General features: G+C 40.3%; 1 protein-coding gene across 1 annotated transcript in view; it reads left to right on the forward strand.

Annotated features, from left to right (window-relative positions):
- TENM3 (teneurin transmembrane protein 3) overlaps window positions 1-15,467 on the forward strand; it is a 1,044,221-nt gene that overhangs the window by 292,602 nt on the left and 736,152 nt on the right. Inside the window, exon 3 of the mRNA XM_058436908.1 lies at window positions 3,325-3,404. The gene's annotated coding sequence lies outside the window, so the exon portion shown is untranslated. The remainder of the gene's footprint in view (window positions 1-3,324; window positions 3,405-15,467) is intronic.

The raw sequence follows: 15,467 nt of genomic DNA on the forward strand, positions 1-15,467 counted from the left end.
CAAAACAGCATGGTACTGGTACCACAACAGAGACATAGATCAATGGAACAGAACAGAGCCCTCAGAAATAATGCTGCGTATCTACAACTATATGATCTTTGACAAACCTGACAAAAACAAGCAATGGGGAAAGGATTCCCTATTTAATAAATGGTGCTGGGAAAACTGGCTAGCCATATGTAGAAAGCTGAAACTGGATCCCTTCCTTACACCTTATACAAAAATTAATTCAAGATGGATTAAAGACTTAAATGTTAGACCTAAAACCATTAAAATCCTACAAGAAAACCTAGGCAATACCATTCAGGCCATAGGCGTGGGCAAGGACTTCATGTCTAAAACACCAAAAGCAATGGCAACAAAAGCCAAAATTGACAAATGGGATCTCATTAAACTAAAGAGCTTCTGCACAGCAAAAGAAACTACCATCAGAGTGAACAGGCAACCTACAGAATGGGAGAAAATTTTTGCAACCTACTCATCTGACAAAGGGCTAATATCCAGAATCTACAATGAACTCAAACAAATTTACAAGAAAAAAACAAACAACCCCATCAAAAAGTGGGCAAAGGACATGAACAGACACTTCTCAAAAGAAGACATTTATGCAGCCAGAAAACACATGAAGAAATGCTCATCATCACTGGCCATCAGAGAAATGCAAATCAAAACCACAGTGAGATACCATCTCACACCAGTTAGAATGGCCATCATTAAAAAATCAGGAAACAACAGGTGCTGGAGAGGATGTGGAGAAATAGGAACACTTTTACACTGTTGGTGGGACTGTAAACTAGTTCAACCATTGTGGAAGTCAGTGTGGCTTTCACCGGGATCTAGAACTGGAAATACCGTTTGACCCAACCATCCCATTACTGGGTATACCAAAGGATTATAAATCACGCTGCTATAAAGACACATGCACACATATGTTTATTGTGGCACTATTCACAGTAGCAAAGACTTGGAACCAACCCAAATGTCCAACAACAATAGACTGGATTAAGAAAATGTGGCACATATACACCATGGAATACTATGCAGCCATAAAAAATGATGAGTTCATGTCCTTTGTAGGGACATGGATGAAACTAAATCATCAGTCTCAGTAAACTATCGCAAGGACAAAAAACCAAACACCCGCATGTCTCACTCATAGGTGGGAATTGAACAATGAGAACACATGGACACAGGAAGGGGAACATCACACTCCGGGGACTGTTGTGGGGTGGGGGGAGGGGGGAGTGACAGCATTAGGAGATATACCTAATACTAAATGATGAGTTAATGGGTGCAGCACACCAACATGGCACATGGATACATATGTAACAAACCTGCACATTGTGCACATGTACCCTAAAACTTAAAGTATAGTAATAATAAAAAAAATTAAAAAAAGAAAAAATCAGAAGAATTAATGCAAAAGAGAAGACAAACATGAATGATACTATAACATATGTGTAGTGATAGATATGCACATATACATACCTACATGACACACACACAGCACGAGATAGCCTGGAATAGACGATTGTCACTGATATGATCGTGAAGAAAAAAGCCCAAGAAGTAACCTCATTCCCTCCACAGATTCTTTATCTTAGAGCCACTTTCCTGTCCCTGTCTGGTACCCAGCACAATGCTTAAACGAATAAAAAGTGCTCAGCAAACATCAGTTAAATAAATTAATAATTGAAGAAAGAGAAGGAGGAAGTTGGGAAGCGAGGGAGGGAGAAAAGGAAAGGAGAGGAGAGGAAACAAGAGGAGGGGACAGGAGGGGACGGAAGGGGAGGCAAGGGGAGAAGAGGGCAGGGGAGGCTGAGGTGAGGCAGAGAGGTGAGGCGATAGGAGGGGAGGGGAAGGCAGGGGAGGGGAGGGGAGGGGAGGGGAGGGGAGGGGGGGGGAGGGGAGGGGAGGGGGGGGGGGGAGAAGAGGGGGGAGAGGAGAGGAGAGGAGAGGAGAGGAGAGAAGAGGGAGAAGGAAGGGAGAAAGGGAGGAAAGGGCTTAATCAATCAATTGAACACAGTCCGGTTTCCAAAGTCATCTATTCCTTCACTCTTTCCCATATCTTCTGTGCCTTCTTGACTTTCCAGTTTTTTGCAAAGCAAATTCCCACCTTGGGTTATTTCTCAGTTAGTGGCTTACACAGAATTTCCTGGGAAAACCATGGAAACCTCCCAACAAGGTCTAGAATATACCTATTCTACTCTATCTCCCTAGATTTCTGTTTAATCTTTTGTGCTCATCTACTTATAACACCCAATCAGCCTCTCCGGTCCTTTTTCACACTTCTCAATTTCCCAAGTCACCAATTTCATTCATGCCACCACACCCAGCCCAGATTTCTGAAAAACTAGTTTTCTCCCAGTTTCCATTTTTCTGATAATCATATTGATTATCTCTTAGTGAACAAGGTTCAAACCTAAAAGTAATTTCTTACTCCTTCTCTTTGCCTCTCCTAAATCCTCCATGGTTTTTTGTTGTTGTTTGTATGTTCTTGTGTTCATTTTTTTTGTTTCTTAATGTAAGGTGAGGATTAGGGAAAGAAGGGGGACAGAGAAAATGGGACTCACTGTTTGACACTGGAAACTACTCCAAAAGACTGAATTGCTAAAATGAGAACTCAAGGCATTGGTTTACTTTTGCTGTGATTGTGGTTTAAAATGACTGAGTGACATGCAAAAATAGGAAACTCCTGCATTTTTTTTCCTCAATATTACCAGAAACAAATATTTGTAAGTTCACACTGTAGTGAACCTAATCCTGGGCTCTAGGGACACAATGTAACCTAAGATCTAATTAGAAGAAAGAGAAGAAAGAAAGTCTATTCCAGGCTATCCCGTGCTGTGTGTGTCATGTATGTATGTGTATGTGCGTGTCTATCCCTACACATGTTACAGATCTTCAACGTAGCCTTGATCTAATTACTATAACATGTCACTGGGATTTGCAACAGGGACAGGGATGCGAGGGCCTTTAAACAAGATAGAAAGGTGGCAGGGCTTAGGTAAATTCTTGAACATTTCACTTTTTGTAATGATAAATAGCCATATAAATTTATTCATTTTAAACTACTGGAAAAAAAGCAAAGACTCTATGTGAACACATAAAATAAAGCTCAGCTCAACACACTGCTTGGGTAGCCTACAAACCTTGTTCCTATGGTTATTAATAATCTTTTCTCTATAATTGTAATAAATCAATAGTAATCCCTTCCTATAATACAGCTGATAATTTTTAAAAAGTATTAGAACTAAAATTATTCATATAAACCATCTTATTAAATTTTCTTCCAGTTTATGTGTTTTATTTATTTTATTCTAGATTTCCTGCTCTTCTAAGATACAGTGATTTAGAATTTCTGTTCAAGCAAGAGAACTAAAGACCTGTTTAAAGAAGAGAAGGTAAGTCCCAGGAACCAAAATGCCTCCAGTCTTAGAGGCTTCTTCAAATATGCAGCTTGTTAGTCTTGACAAAATGAGTTACTTTCACGAAGCTACAGTTTACTTTGCAGTCCATTACTTATGCTATTACCCTTCATGAACTAGCTGTAGGTAAATGATTCCAAAAAGTATAATTAATCTGGTTCTCATACTATTTCTACAGGCTTTTCTTTTTCTGGAAAATCAGATGAATGAGGACATTCAAAAGTAAAGAATCTCTGCATTTTGACTAGAAAGAATTTTCTACCAGGATAGGACAGACTGATTACAGTGGATTATAGAGTGTGTATGGTGTGGTGTAGTATGTGTGTGTGCATGCACACACACGTGCTTTCCTCAGTTTGGAAGTGATTTGTTGGGGAGTTCCCTTGTTCTCAGGAAGTCTTAATCCTTTCTGATCAGCACTTACATGTCAACCTTAGAGAATTAAACTTGTACCTGGTTACTTTTTTTTCTCTCCTTGATATAGCTCAATGCATTTTCTCAATGGTAACCATGGTCTAGTAATTTAAAGCCTTTGAACCTTGTGAACAGATTCATTTAAAACCATATTCTGAGGACTTTCCACAAAATGGAAAGTGTCTTCTACCAGGAAGCTACAAAAGAATTTACAAGAGAAAATCTGCTAAGTGTCCCGCTCAGGATGAGTGTACAGTAACATGCCTAGAAGATCCAGTGTCCTAGAGGAAGTCATTCGCAAAGGTCCTGACTCCTTGGGCTTAATGGGTTGAACTCTGAATTTCTTTGCTTTCTCCTAATCGATGGTGTGTTTCTTATTTTAACACAAAATTTAGCAAAAAGTTTTCATGAAGTAAAGGACTTTCTAAATAAATTACAAAATAATTATAAAATATGAATATGTAGGAATGTTAACATTTTTACATCAGAGAAATTGAGTTATATGAGCATATTTCTTTTTGATGCTATTCATTCAAAGACAATATATTAAGTTTTTAAAATCTTGTCAGAAGTTTAGAAGGCATGCATACATCTTAAGAGTCTATGATAATAACTGTGGTTTTGTCACTGATACTATTTTGCATTCAAGTTACTGGATCTGAATTAATTTTCTGTCCAAAACAAGTTATTGTGTGTGTGTGTGTGGTGTGTGAAGCTGACACTAATTCAGTATTGCAAAAAGAGTTTTTTGCTATTCCATTTAAGAAGAGAGAAGATAAGATAGAAGGTCATCTTTTTTTAAAAGAATAAAATTGTGGTGTAATTTTGCATAAAATAGCAGCAACTACTATTGTTTTATTTTAATATCCATCTCAGGCACTGCGTTTTTACGTTTCCCCTAAGGGCATCTCAGAGAAAGGGGGTAAGAGAGAACTTTAATAAGCATTCCTGCATGCACACATACACATTCTTACATGCCCAGTGAGTAATTAATCAAAATGAAAATAAAACTCTGGAATGAATAGCTAGCTATGTTATGTGCCATCTTCAGTATACAGGGTATCTCTCTTCCCTTGATCTCAATTTAGGTAATGGTGAGACTTTTACGTTAAGCTAAAACAGGTAATGCAAAGTAGATTTTAATAATTTACCATTGTGTATTTCTCCAGTTATTGTTCTTTTAAGCTCCTCTGTAAGAATTTTTGCACTATATTTTGCACAACTGCCTGTAGAAACCAAGACCCTAGAAATGTGCATGCAATATACACATAACCTAGATAAGTGATGATTTATCTAAGTTGCTCTGCTGATATTTTCCTCAAATCCTCCTCGTGACTTCTCTTTTCATTCAAATGTGAATCCTGACACAAGCATACACTGTGAAAAACCTATCTGTCTAGTTTTATCATAGACTTCAAATAAATTAAATTTTTAGGATAAATTATTATTGAAGTATCTGGGGAATTAGGTGCACAGTTCCTCTTATTACTAATGGGAGCCACGCACCTAATTTCAGGCACTCTGAGCTGAAATGTAATCACCTGTGTGTTTTCTGCTATAAAAATATAACTCAATATTCAGTGCAAAAGTAATCCTTGACTCTCCGAAGCCCACTGGTGATGAGATTCCTTCAGGTCTTAGGCATTTCGCCTTAGAAAAAGCGCTCCCTACAAAAGCCACTATAATAAAACACGCCATCCTCCCCTTGTCTTGTAAGTTCTCTCTCTTCAAATCCTTCTCTTGCCAGTTCGTGAATTCCACGCTTCCCACACTGGGAGCTTCTCTAGGACAAGCAGTTCGTCTTTAATAGCTAATATAGAAGCTTGAATGTTATAGTGTTCCTCTGAGATACACATTGAAGGATAAATTTTCTTATGTGATGGTTGCAGCTATGAAGGTAGGCTACTACCTTTAAAATGCACATCTAAGTATATCTCTTGATGAGGAAACAAAAGTTACCATCCACATACCACCAAGCTCTTCCAAAAGCAAGGAGAACAACAATACGCTTTCTAACCTTGGAAAAGCACAAAAAAAGAAAAGAAAAAACACACACCAACAAAAAGAAAGGAAAACATTTCAAAAGAATTTCTTCAAACTATATTATTGAGGAAGATTCCTTGAGTGTACCTCTCCTGATTTAGAGCAGATCTAGTGGGTATGCTCTTACTGCATACATTTTAACTAATGCTTTCCAGCGTGATTATGAATATACTTCGTATGTCCTAAGGTCACCCAGATATTTTAACTAAGCCTAACAAATACTCAGAAACATGTCCTAAATTAAAATATGACAAAATAATGTTTTCCAAAAAGTGGCACTGAGAACGAAAGATCACACAATTTCCATGGCAAAGAATCCTGCTCTTGTTTACGAGAGGTGGTGAAGAGGATAGAAAACATGTGAAATGTTACGTGGTCTGTTTTCAAAATGGAGAAAAGGAATATCATAAATAATGGAAATCTCCAGATTAGCCAAGGCTATCATTTTTTGTCAGTAAGCTCCACCCTTTCCCGGGCCTTTACAAAATGGAACTCAAGATTGCAAAGTCTTTGGCTTGAATAAAAATTCTTATTTCTTTTTCCTGCCATATTGACCAAAAGGGAAAGGGAAAGGGAAATCAGAGAGCCCACGTGATACTCAAGATGGATAGTCCCTCCTGGCCTCAACAGGGATTGGAAGCTGATATATCACTATCTAGCGCATAATCAAAGAAGTGGACGGGATGAAAGAAACGGCATAAATTAACAATGTCAAAAAACATCGTAAGCCTCTCTGATGATCACAAGTATCTCTATGTTTGTTGTCTTGTAGAACAAAAATCAGAATGGCTGACTGCAGATTTGACTTTTCATCTGGATGTTTCGGTGTTTTGCAAACACAGCATTTGGTGCAAGGGAAAAGTTAGAGTTTTAAATCTGTGGGACACGGTGATAGTTTTTCACTCTACTTCTTAGTCCTGTCCTTCTGAACGAGCAGGGCTATCTATCTCTGAGCCTGGGTGTGAGGAGTGTGGTTCAATGCCTCCAGACTGTAACTTTCTGAAGTCTTCAGTCTGATTTCAGAGAATCCTGAGGAGGGTCTGTACCCAGGGAAGTGTTCAGGCTGACTGAATGCTTTGATTGTGAATGTTTGGATCTGACTTTGTAGAAGTGAATTTCTAAGTACGATGTCCATGTCTGTATCCTAGCATTGATTAAAAAAAAGGATTAAGAGGCTAAACAGATTTTCTTCCTGAAAGAACAGGAACAGAAGACCGAAGTTTAGAAAAAATTCTCCTTTGTTAGGTCATTGCTTTTTTTAAGGGTGAATCGAAGTTGAATCACGATTTACTCTACATTGGGAGGTTATAGAGTGAGCAAAATGGACTTGTTGGGGCTGTCCCAAGGATAGTGAAAAAATGGCAGAAATAACTATTTAAGGCAGAGAGGTTGTTGACAAACTCACTTTGAAACATTTTAAAAAGCACTGCTCTGAAATTTATTATTTCAGTTTAGTCTGTGATCAGATATAAAGCATTAACCTCACAGACTTAAAATCTAGGCAGGGCACAGTGGCTCATGCCTGTGGTCCCAGCACTTTGGGACGCGTAGGTGGGACGATCGCTTGAGCCCAGGAGTTTGAGACCAACTGGGTTATATAGTGAAACCTCATTTCTACAAAAAAATCTAAAAGTAACCAGATATGTTGGCATGTGCCTGTAGTCCCAGCTGCTTGGGAGGCCAGGATGGGAGGATCACTTGAGCCCAGGAGGTCGAGGCCACAGTGAACCATCAACAGAAAACAGGAGAAGAGCAAAGCAAGATGACCAGAGGCAAGGGGACAAAAGCTTCTGTTTATTAACTCAGGAATCAGAGAAAGTATTCCCTAGGGTATTATACAGTTTTTTTTTAAAACATGTGATACCTTTTTGCTTTCAGTTTTCTACTCAGTAAAAATAAATAAATATAATGCTACATGAGGTGCCATTTTAAATCATGAAGATAGCATGGGCCTTGGAACTAACTGAATGAGATTCAGATTCTTATTCTGTCACTTTCTAATTCTTACAAATTGGAAATATTATCTTTTTTATATCTCAGTTTCTTAATCTGTACAACACAAATAATATACCTCCCTACTATTGTTTTATGAGGACAAAATTTGATCAATGTACTAAGGTATCTGTAAACTAATGCTCAATAAATTGTGCATTGTAGAAGTACCTTTAGGCCAAGCATAGTAATCCCAGCACTTTGGGAGGCTGAGGCGGGAGGATCACTTGAGGTCAGGAGTCTGAGACCAGCCTGGGCAATATAGCAAGACCCCAGATGTACAAAAACTAAATAATAATAATAATAATAATAATAATAATAATAACCAGGTGTGGGGGCATGTTCCTATAGCCCTAGATACTCGAGAGGCTGAGGCAGGAGGATCGCTTGAGTCCTGGAGGTCAAGGCTGCAGTAAGCCATGATCCTGCCACTGTACTCCAGCCCAGGTGATAAAACGAGACCCCATGTCTATAAATAAATAAATGAAGATACCTTTGTATATAACACAATAATTTGTGCCTATTACTATTATTCGAGATAATTATTTCACAAGAGCACCATGTCCTATAGCAGGTTTCTGTTTTGAACTTTCAATCCTAAGACTTTTTGGGTAGCGTGCAGATATCATCAATGTTCTTAAAGGCAATGCCAAGAATTTTTCTTTTTAAATGGAGCAGCCACAATTCAAGCATACCAGATCCTACCTCTCTGATCACACTGCAATAAGATTTAGGGAGGTGCAATGAATGTTGAAAGCTTTACCTCTAGGAAACGTAGCCAATTGCCAGTTTTCTGTTGAAGTCATCTTTCTTGTTAGGTTCTGACTAGAAATTTCTGCTTTAGGAAAGATTACCAGAGGTAAATATGCCTGATAAACAGGAGGGTTAGAAGGGATGGTCATGTCTAGCTTCAGCGAACTCTGCTACTAAAAGGACTGTGATAATTCCACTTGCTGACACTGGCAGGAAACATGGCAAGTATATAGAAAAAGTTCCATTAAGTATGTGTTAAATGCATGAATAGGCTGGGCGCGGTGGCTCACGTCTGTAATCCCAGCACTTTGGGAGGCCAAGGCGGGCGGATCACGAGGTCAGGAGGTCAAGACCATCCTGGCCAACATGGTGAAACCCCGTCTCTACTAAAATACAAAAAATTAGCCGGACGTGGTGGTGCACACCTGTAGTCTCAGCTACTCAGGAGGCTGAGGCAGGGAAATCACTTGAACCCAGGAGGTGGACATTGCAGCGAGCCAAGAGTGCACCACTGCACTCCAGCCTGGTGACAGAATGAGACTCCATCTCAAAAAAAAAAAAAATGCATGAATAAATGAACCATTTTCCTGGGAAATAATAGAGTAGGCAGAGATGGCTTTGAATAACCAAGACTGATATTCTTAGCGTTGTGTAGAGGCAGCAACTCAGAATTCTCTGACCTTGACTCTTGGGTTTCAACATCATATAAGTGCATCGTACCCCATTCATCTGCTGTGTGTATCTCTAAACTGAGCCTGATCAGACTATAGGTGCTTTCAGATCTTTTGATGGAAATCCTTTCCAATTATGATGTTATTGATGAGATACAGTTTTCCACAGCTGATTTATCTCTTGCTTTGTGAGCCTGACTATTTAAGAAATGTCGTACCAAATGAGCTCAGTGATCCATGCAGCCCAGTCGATTCCCCACAGTGGCCCCGAGGAATATTCTATGGGAGTTTGTGGTTGCCATGCAGGTATTACCTAAATAAACCTCTTCAATGTGCCCTGATAATTCACCAATAATCTTTTATAACAATTCTCATATAAGAACTCATTTAATCAATGTGAAATAAGCTAAAAGTAAATTTTCATCAGTTCCCCCCACAATTTTAGCAAAGTTCCTTATTGTACAAATTTAGATATTCCAGAGTTCAAATGATGATGGATACTAAACTATGATAAAATATGATTAGCCAGAAAATAATTATTATCTACTAACAGAGTATATTTTATTTAGTAAGCATTACAAGTATAGGTGAATATCAAAGTAAAATACGGATATCATAGATTACTATCTACTTCCATTTTTTTCTTTTCTCATTTTCCTAAGAATAACACCTCCTTAGTTCACCAATTTTGTTTACTTAATCCAAACACATAGATATTACCAGATAATCATGCTCTTTGTTGATTTATAACATCTGAACAAGACTCATAGTGATAAATTGTTCAACTACAGCAAATTTTTAGAGGAGTCAGATGTAAAAAAAAATATTCAATTTGTAAACATAACAAAACTCAGTTGAATTCACAAAGGTAACTTCAATCAAATAGCATGCTCAGGGTAAAGGATATATTTTTGTACCTCTATAAAGGAAACTTTTTTCTTTTTACATATATACCATTCAAGTGCCAAAAAAGAAAAATCCCTCTCAGACACTGTTGATTGAAAGAAATTTCATGAGAGCCAGTCTCACTTTTCCAGCAGAGCAGCAACCTACCTTTCTAAAAGGAGAGCCAACGATGCTTTCGAAAACACGGCCTGCCTGTTGCAACCACTTATTTAAAAACACTGTGTCTATTATTCCTGAACACTTAAGAGTAAAACCTCATTGTAAATGGTGTTATCACCAGGAATGGTAAGTTGTTTTCATGCAAGAAGTTCAAAATCTGCTCTGATGTGGTCAATTAGAGGAGCTTTTTCTATAACTCCTTAGGACCAACTAAGGGTACATTTTGTTGTGATGTTTTTAATAGTTGGGTCCTCATATCCTTCCCACCCACATAGCATGGGGGAGTCAGGCAGCAGCTGGTACTTCTCAGAGTCACTCAAGGAGAGACTGGCAATTTTTGTGCTGGCTTCTGTGTGCGTCTGTTTCTATGTCCAGCTATAGATCTACCTATCACCCTTTTTCTCTGTTCAATTACTTACCATTGACACACTTCGTGAACAAAACTTCTTTGGTGCGAGCATGATCTTAGGGTAGATTTATATAAAGTGCAATAGGCCTTTATCCAAAGAATGAGGTGTGCAAAGAAAACCCTGAATCAGTACTCCCTCTTCTGTATCAGATTTTGACCTTAAGACCTACTTAGTGTAGCTTGTAGCCAGTTTGAAGACTTGCTTTCCGCTACCCTGGAAAGGGACAGTGGGAGGTGGGCGGAGAAAGCACTTCAGCTATTCTGCTCTTCAGAGTGGTCAGCAACCTACTGTCGGCTGGAATTGCCTCCTGGGTCCTCCACCCCCATTCAAACACCACCCATTAGATTCAGCGGGGAGGTTCAGCGTGCCAAGCACTGACGCCTAACATCTCTCACTGACATGAGCCGTATCCCTGCTCTTGATGGATTTTTAAAATCACAATTACATTAAATGCCAAATTTCAAAATCAAGGCAAAGTGGCACTCAAGGAGAGATCTCATTACCGTTTAAGAGGAAAAGGAAAAGTCTAAGAAGGATTTGAGTGCCAGTCACAGATCTTGGCACCGGCGACAGCTTAAATGGCGTTTATTTAATTCTTTACCATGCGTGAGATCTATGGTCATACACAAATATCTCTTGGGGAGTATCACGTATAAATCAGGGAACAATGAAGAACTTGGTGCTGATCCTTTCAGACTGAAAACATTAAAACCCAGGCATTGGCCTGTAGTTGAGAAAATTGACTTAGAAGAGAAATTGAGTCCTTAAAGGCAAGGGCACGTTTAAAAAATATGTATTTTTTTTAATTAAAAAAAAATTTTTTTTGAAGTGGAGTCTCACTCTGTCTCCCAGGTTGGAGTACAGTGGTGCAATCTCGGCTCCCTGCAACCTTCGCCTCCCAGGTTCAAGCAATTCACCTGCCTCAGCCTCCTGAATAGCTGGGATTACAGGCACCTGCCACCATGCCCAGCTAATTTTTGTATTTTTAGTAAAGATGGGGTTTTGCCATGTTGGCCAGGCTGGTCTCAAACTCCTGACCTCAAGTGATCCGCCCACCTTGGCCTCCCACAGTGTTGGGATTACAGGTGTGAGCCACCACACCTGGCCTAAAAATATGTATTTCTTTAATTTGTGTGTATCCCTTGGAGGAATACAAAAGATGAATCAAACATTTATCTGACCCACAAAGAGTTCTCAGATTGTTAAGGGAAATCAGTCATAAACAAAACACATTAAATACAGTGATCCATGATACAGCAGAGGCCCAGTGACGTGCTGTGAAAATCAAGAGGAGGAAAGAGACTAGTGCAGGATTTCTAAAAGAAAATTCTATTGTGGCCGACCGTGGTGGCTCACACCTATAATCCCAGCACTTTGGGAGGCCAAGGCGGACGGATTGCTTGAGGTCAGTAGTTCAAGACCAGCCTGGACAACGTGGCAAAACTCCATCTCTACTAAAAATACAAAAAACTAGCCAGGCATGGCGGTGCACACCTGTAATCCCAGCTACTCAGGAGGCTGAGGTGGGAGAATCTCTTGAGCCCCAGAGACAAAGGTTGCGGTAAGCCAAGATTGCACCACTGCACTCTAGCCTGGATGACAGAGCAAGACGCCATCTGAAAAACAAAACAAAAAAGAATGCAACCTTAATTTTTAAAAAAATTATATTGTTTAAACCAGATTTAAATGGCCTCCAGAGATCACCTTCAGCCACTGGCGGTTACAGTGGCTGGCACCGGAATGTAAAGTGTCCATATTCTGTTGAGTCCTCAGTTCACATCTGCTCTTGGTGTGCTGATTAATGTGGTAGAAAAATATGTTTCAAGACTCCTTGGGCCAGAGTTAAAAGCAAATGAAGTCCAGGCATGGTAGCTCATGCCTGTAACCCCACCATTTTGGGAGGCCGAAGTGGATGGATTACCTGAGGTCAGGAGTTCGAGACTGGCCTGACCAACATGGTGAAAACTCGTCTCTACTAAAAATACAAAATTAGTCGGGTGTGGTGGTGGGCACCTGTAATCCCAGCTACTTGGGAGGCTAAGGCTGGAGAATCGCTTGAACCCAGGAGGTGGAGGTTGCAGTGAGCTGAGATTTTGCCAATGCACTCCAGCCTGGGCGACGACAGCAAAACTACATCTCAAAAAAAAAAAAAAAAAAAAGCAAATGAAGTAGTTTTCCTTTCTTAAAGAGCATAATTTATTCACTTAACAAATATTTTCTAGGTGCCTACTTTGGAGGAACAAATGTGGTATTGTCTGGGCATGTAATTTACAGTTATAGTAAGGTTGCCCTGTATAACACAATTAGATAGCTGAAGATTTCAGAAGTTTTAATACTTTGAGTACTTAAGATCATTGCAATAATTGAATTACCTTCTCAGAAAGTCATGTCAGAGACAAAGCACTAAAGATTACCCTAAAGTGTTATTCCAGTTTATCTGTATAGCTCGATGTTTTCAGAGGAGGACAAAGGTTTGCCTCTCAGGGGACATTTGGCAATATCAAGAGCCATTTTCCCTTGTCACCACCTGGGGAGGGGGTACTACTGGCCTCCAGTAGGTAGGGAATGCTCTTAAACATCCTACAGTGCATAGGGAAGCCCCCACAGCAAAGGATCATCCAACCCCAAATGTCAATGGTGCCAAAGCTGAAAAATGCTGGTCTAGGTTATATTAATATTTCTACTTAAGTCGCCACTTACAAGCCCCAGAAATCATGAAGATGCTGCATAGAGAGGCCTTTTATCCACAGACCTCTTATGGAGGAACAGGCACCTGAGCTACGCAATCAAAGAGCGCAGCTAGATTTGGGTCATGTCATCAGAAGCAAGAGCATAGTGTCAATGAGATGGGGGAGAGAAGGAAGCGGTAAACATGGAACTCCGGCTACAGAAGTGTGCAAGCCGACGTTCCCACCAACAGGTGGGAAGTGGGCTTCGCGACCACAGAGGCCAGCAGTGAAGCTACATTCAGAGGCATTGTTTCTCAAGGGCCAGCTGGGCTGTTGAAGGCTCGCCACCAATAGCTGCCTGCTTAACGGCAGCCAGGATGTACCTTTTCCCTCATTTTCACAGCCACAAACCTCACTTCTTCACCCTTCAGTGCTTTCACTCAGCTCTTCACCTCAGAGCTCTGCATTTGCCTAACATTCACCTAACATTCCTCCCCACCCTGTTCAGACTTCCCCACAACTGAGTTCTCTGCTCTGGGAGAGTAAGTCATCACGGGATCACGGCAGATGGGAAATGGGGGCCAATGGACCTGCTCTTATTGCCAGGAGTGTATTGGGAGTAAAGTGTTTCTGTAAGTCAAGGATGAGAATATAAACCCATTTCTCCACATAAATATTTTTATATGTGGGGATCAAACTCTGAGTTTCCAGCTTTAAAAAGTGTCCCAAAAATCTGATGAACTTTTGTGTTTGTATATTTCATTGTGTTTTAGGTCTTAAAGTCCTGATTCAAATATAGCATTTTAGCAGTATATATACATATATATTATATATAATATAAATGGGATCTAATGGGATCTCACTATGTTGCCCAGGCTGGACTGAAACTTCTGGTTTCAAGTTGTTCTCCCGCTTCAGCCTCCTCACTAGCTGGGACTACAAGTGAGTGCCACCTGTCCTGGCTTTTTAGCAGTATTTTCTATGACCGGATGAGATGCAACACTCCCAGGCTATCTCAGGCAGCTGTGTACGCTCCTCTACAAACCAAAAATGGTTGACACTGTATAGGAATTTGCAGTTGGGGGGCATATCTCCCATTCATTATCTCATTTGTTTCTAACATGAGCCCAAAAAAGTTGGGGCTCCTTCAGCATAGTGTTTAGTGGATACGCAATAAGCAGTTGATAAATTAACAAATGCCCAATATTTTGCAATAATAAACACATTCTGATGATTAAAATGGCTTGTCCAGTGAAACATCGATGCTTAGGGACAGCTCGAGTGCCCTGGCCAGCTAATTGCCCATCTGGGGCATTCTCACACTGCCTCTTGGGCTGTGTCTGGTCCAGGATAGATCCATGACCACAGGGGTCCACAGTGGCACTAATCGATGTCCTGGGCCCCAGGGTGGCAGCTCTGTAGGGGGAGAGGTACTGTGCACCTGAGCTTTGCCTGAGTCCTTTGCAGCCCCTCAAGTGGGGAGGTTACTCCAGCAATTTCATCAGAGACAGCTCTCTCCTGCTCTTCAAGGCAGGGAAACCCTGCTTTTGATTTATTTTGTGTTTCACCACAGGGCTGAACACACCCTAGAGGCATTTAATCTGTTGACTTGAATTGATCTGAGTTGCTGGGCTTGGCCTGATATGAACCTTCACACTGTAGGACTCAGCAGGTCATAGGAACTCATTTCCCTTTAAATCCCAGGCCCCTGACAGCTCCAACCAACTCTCTCTGGGGTCCACGGGTCTGGTCAAAAGATCATAGCTTTGACACTTGATGCAGTTAAAGCAAAGACATGCTCTTCCTCCCAAGTCTGTAGGTTGAAGACATAAGATGATCAAAGGGAATGATGTCGATCACCTGCTCAAAAACCCTCCCTTACCTAAAGAATCAAGCATAAAGTCAATAGCCCAGCATTCCTGCCCTCATTTACCTTTTCAAACTTATCTCTTACCACTCATTTACATCTTCCATGTGCTCCAGCCAGGCTGAACCGTCTTGGTGACACCATACAGAAGAAGC

The sequence above is a fragment of the Hylobates moloch genome, unplaced genomic scaffold, assembly GCF_009828535.3.
Source record: "Hylobates moloch isolate HMO894 unplaced genomic scaffold, HMol_V3 SCAFFOLD_3, whole genome shotgun sequence".
NCBI lineage: Eukaryota > Metazoa > Chordata > Mammalia > Primates > Hylobatidae > Hylobates > Hylobates moloch.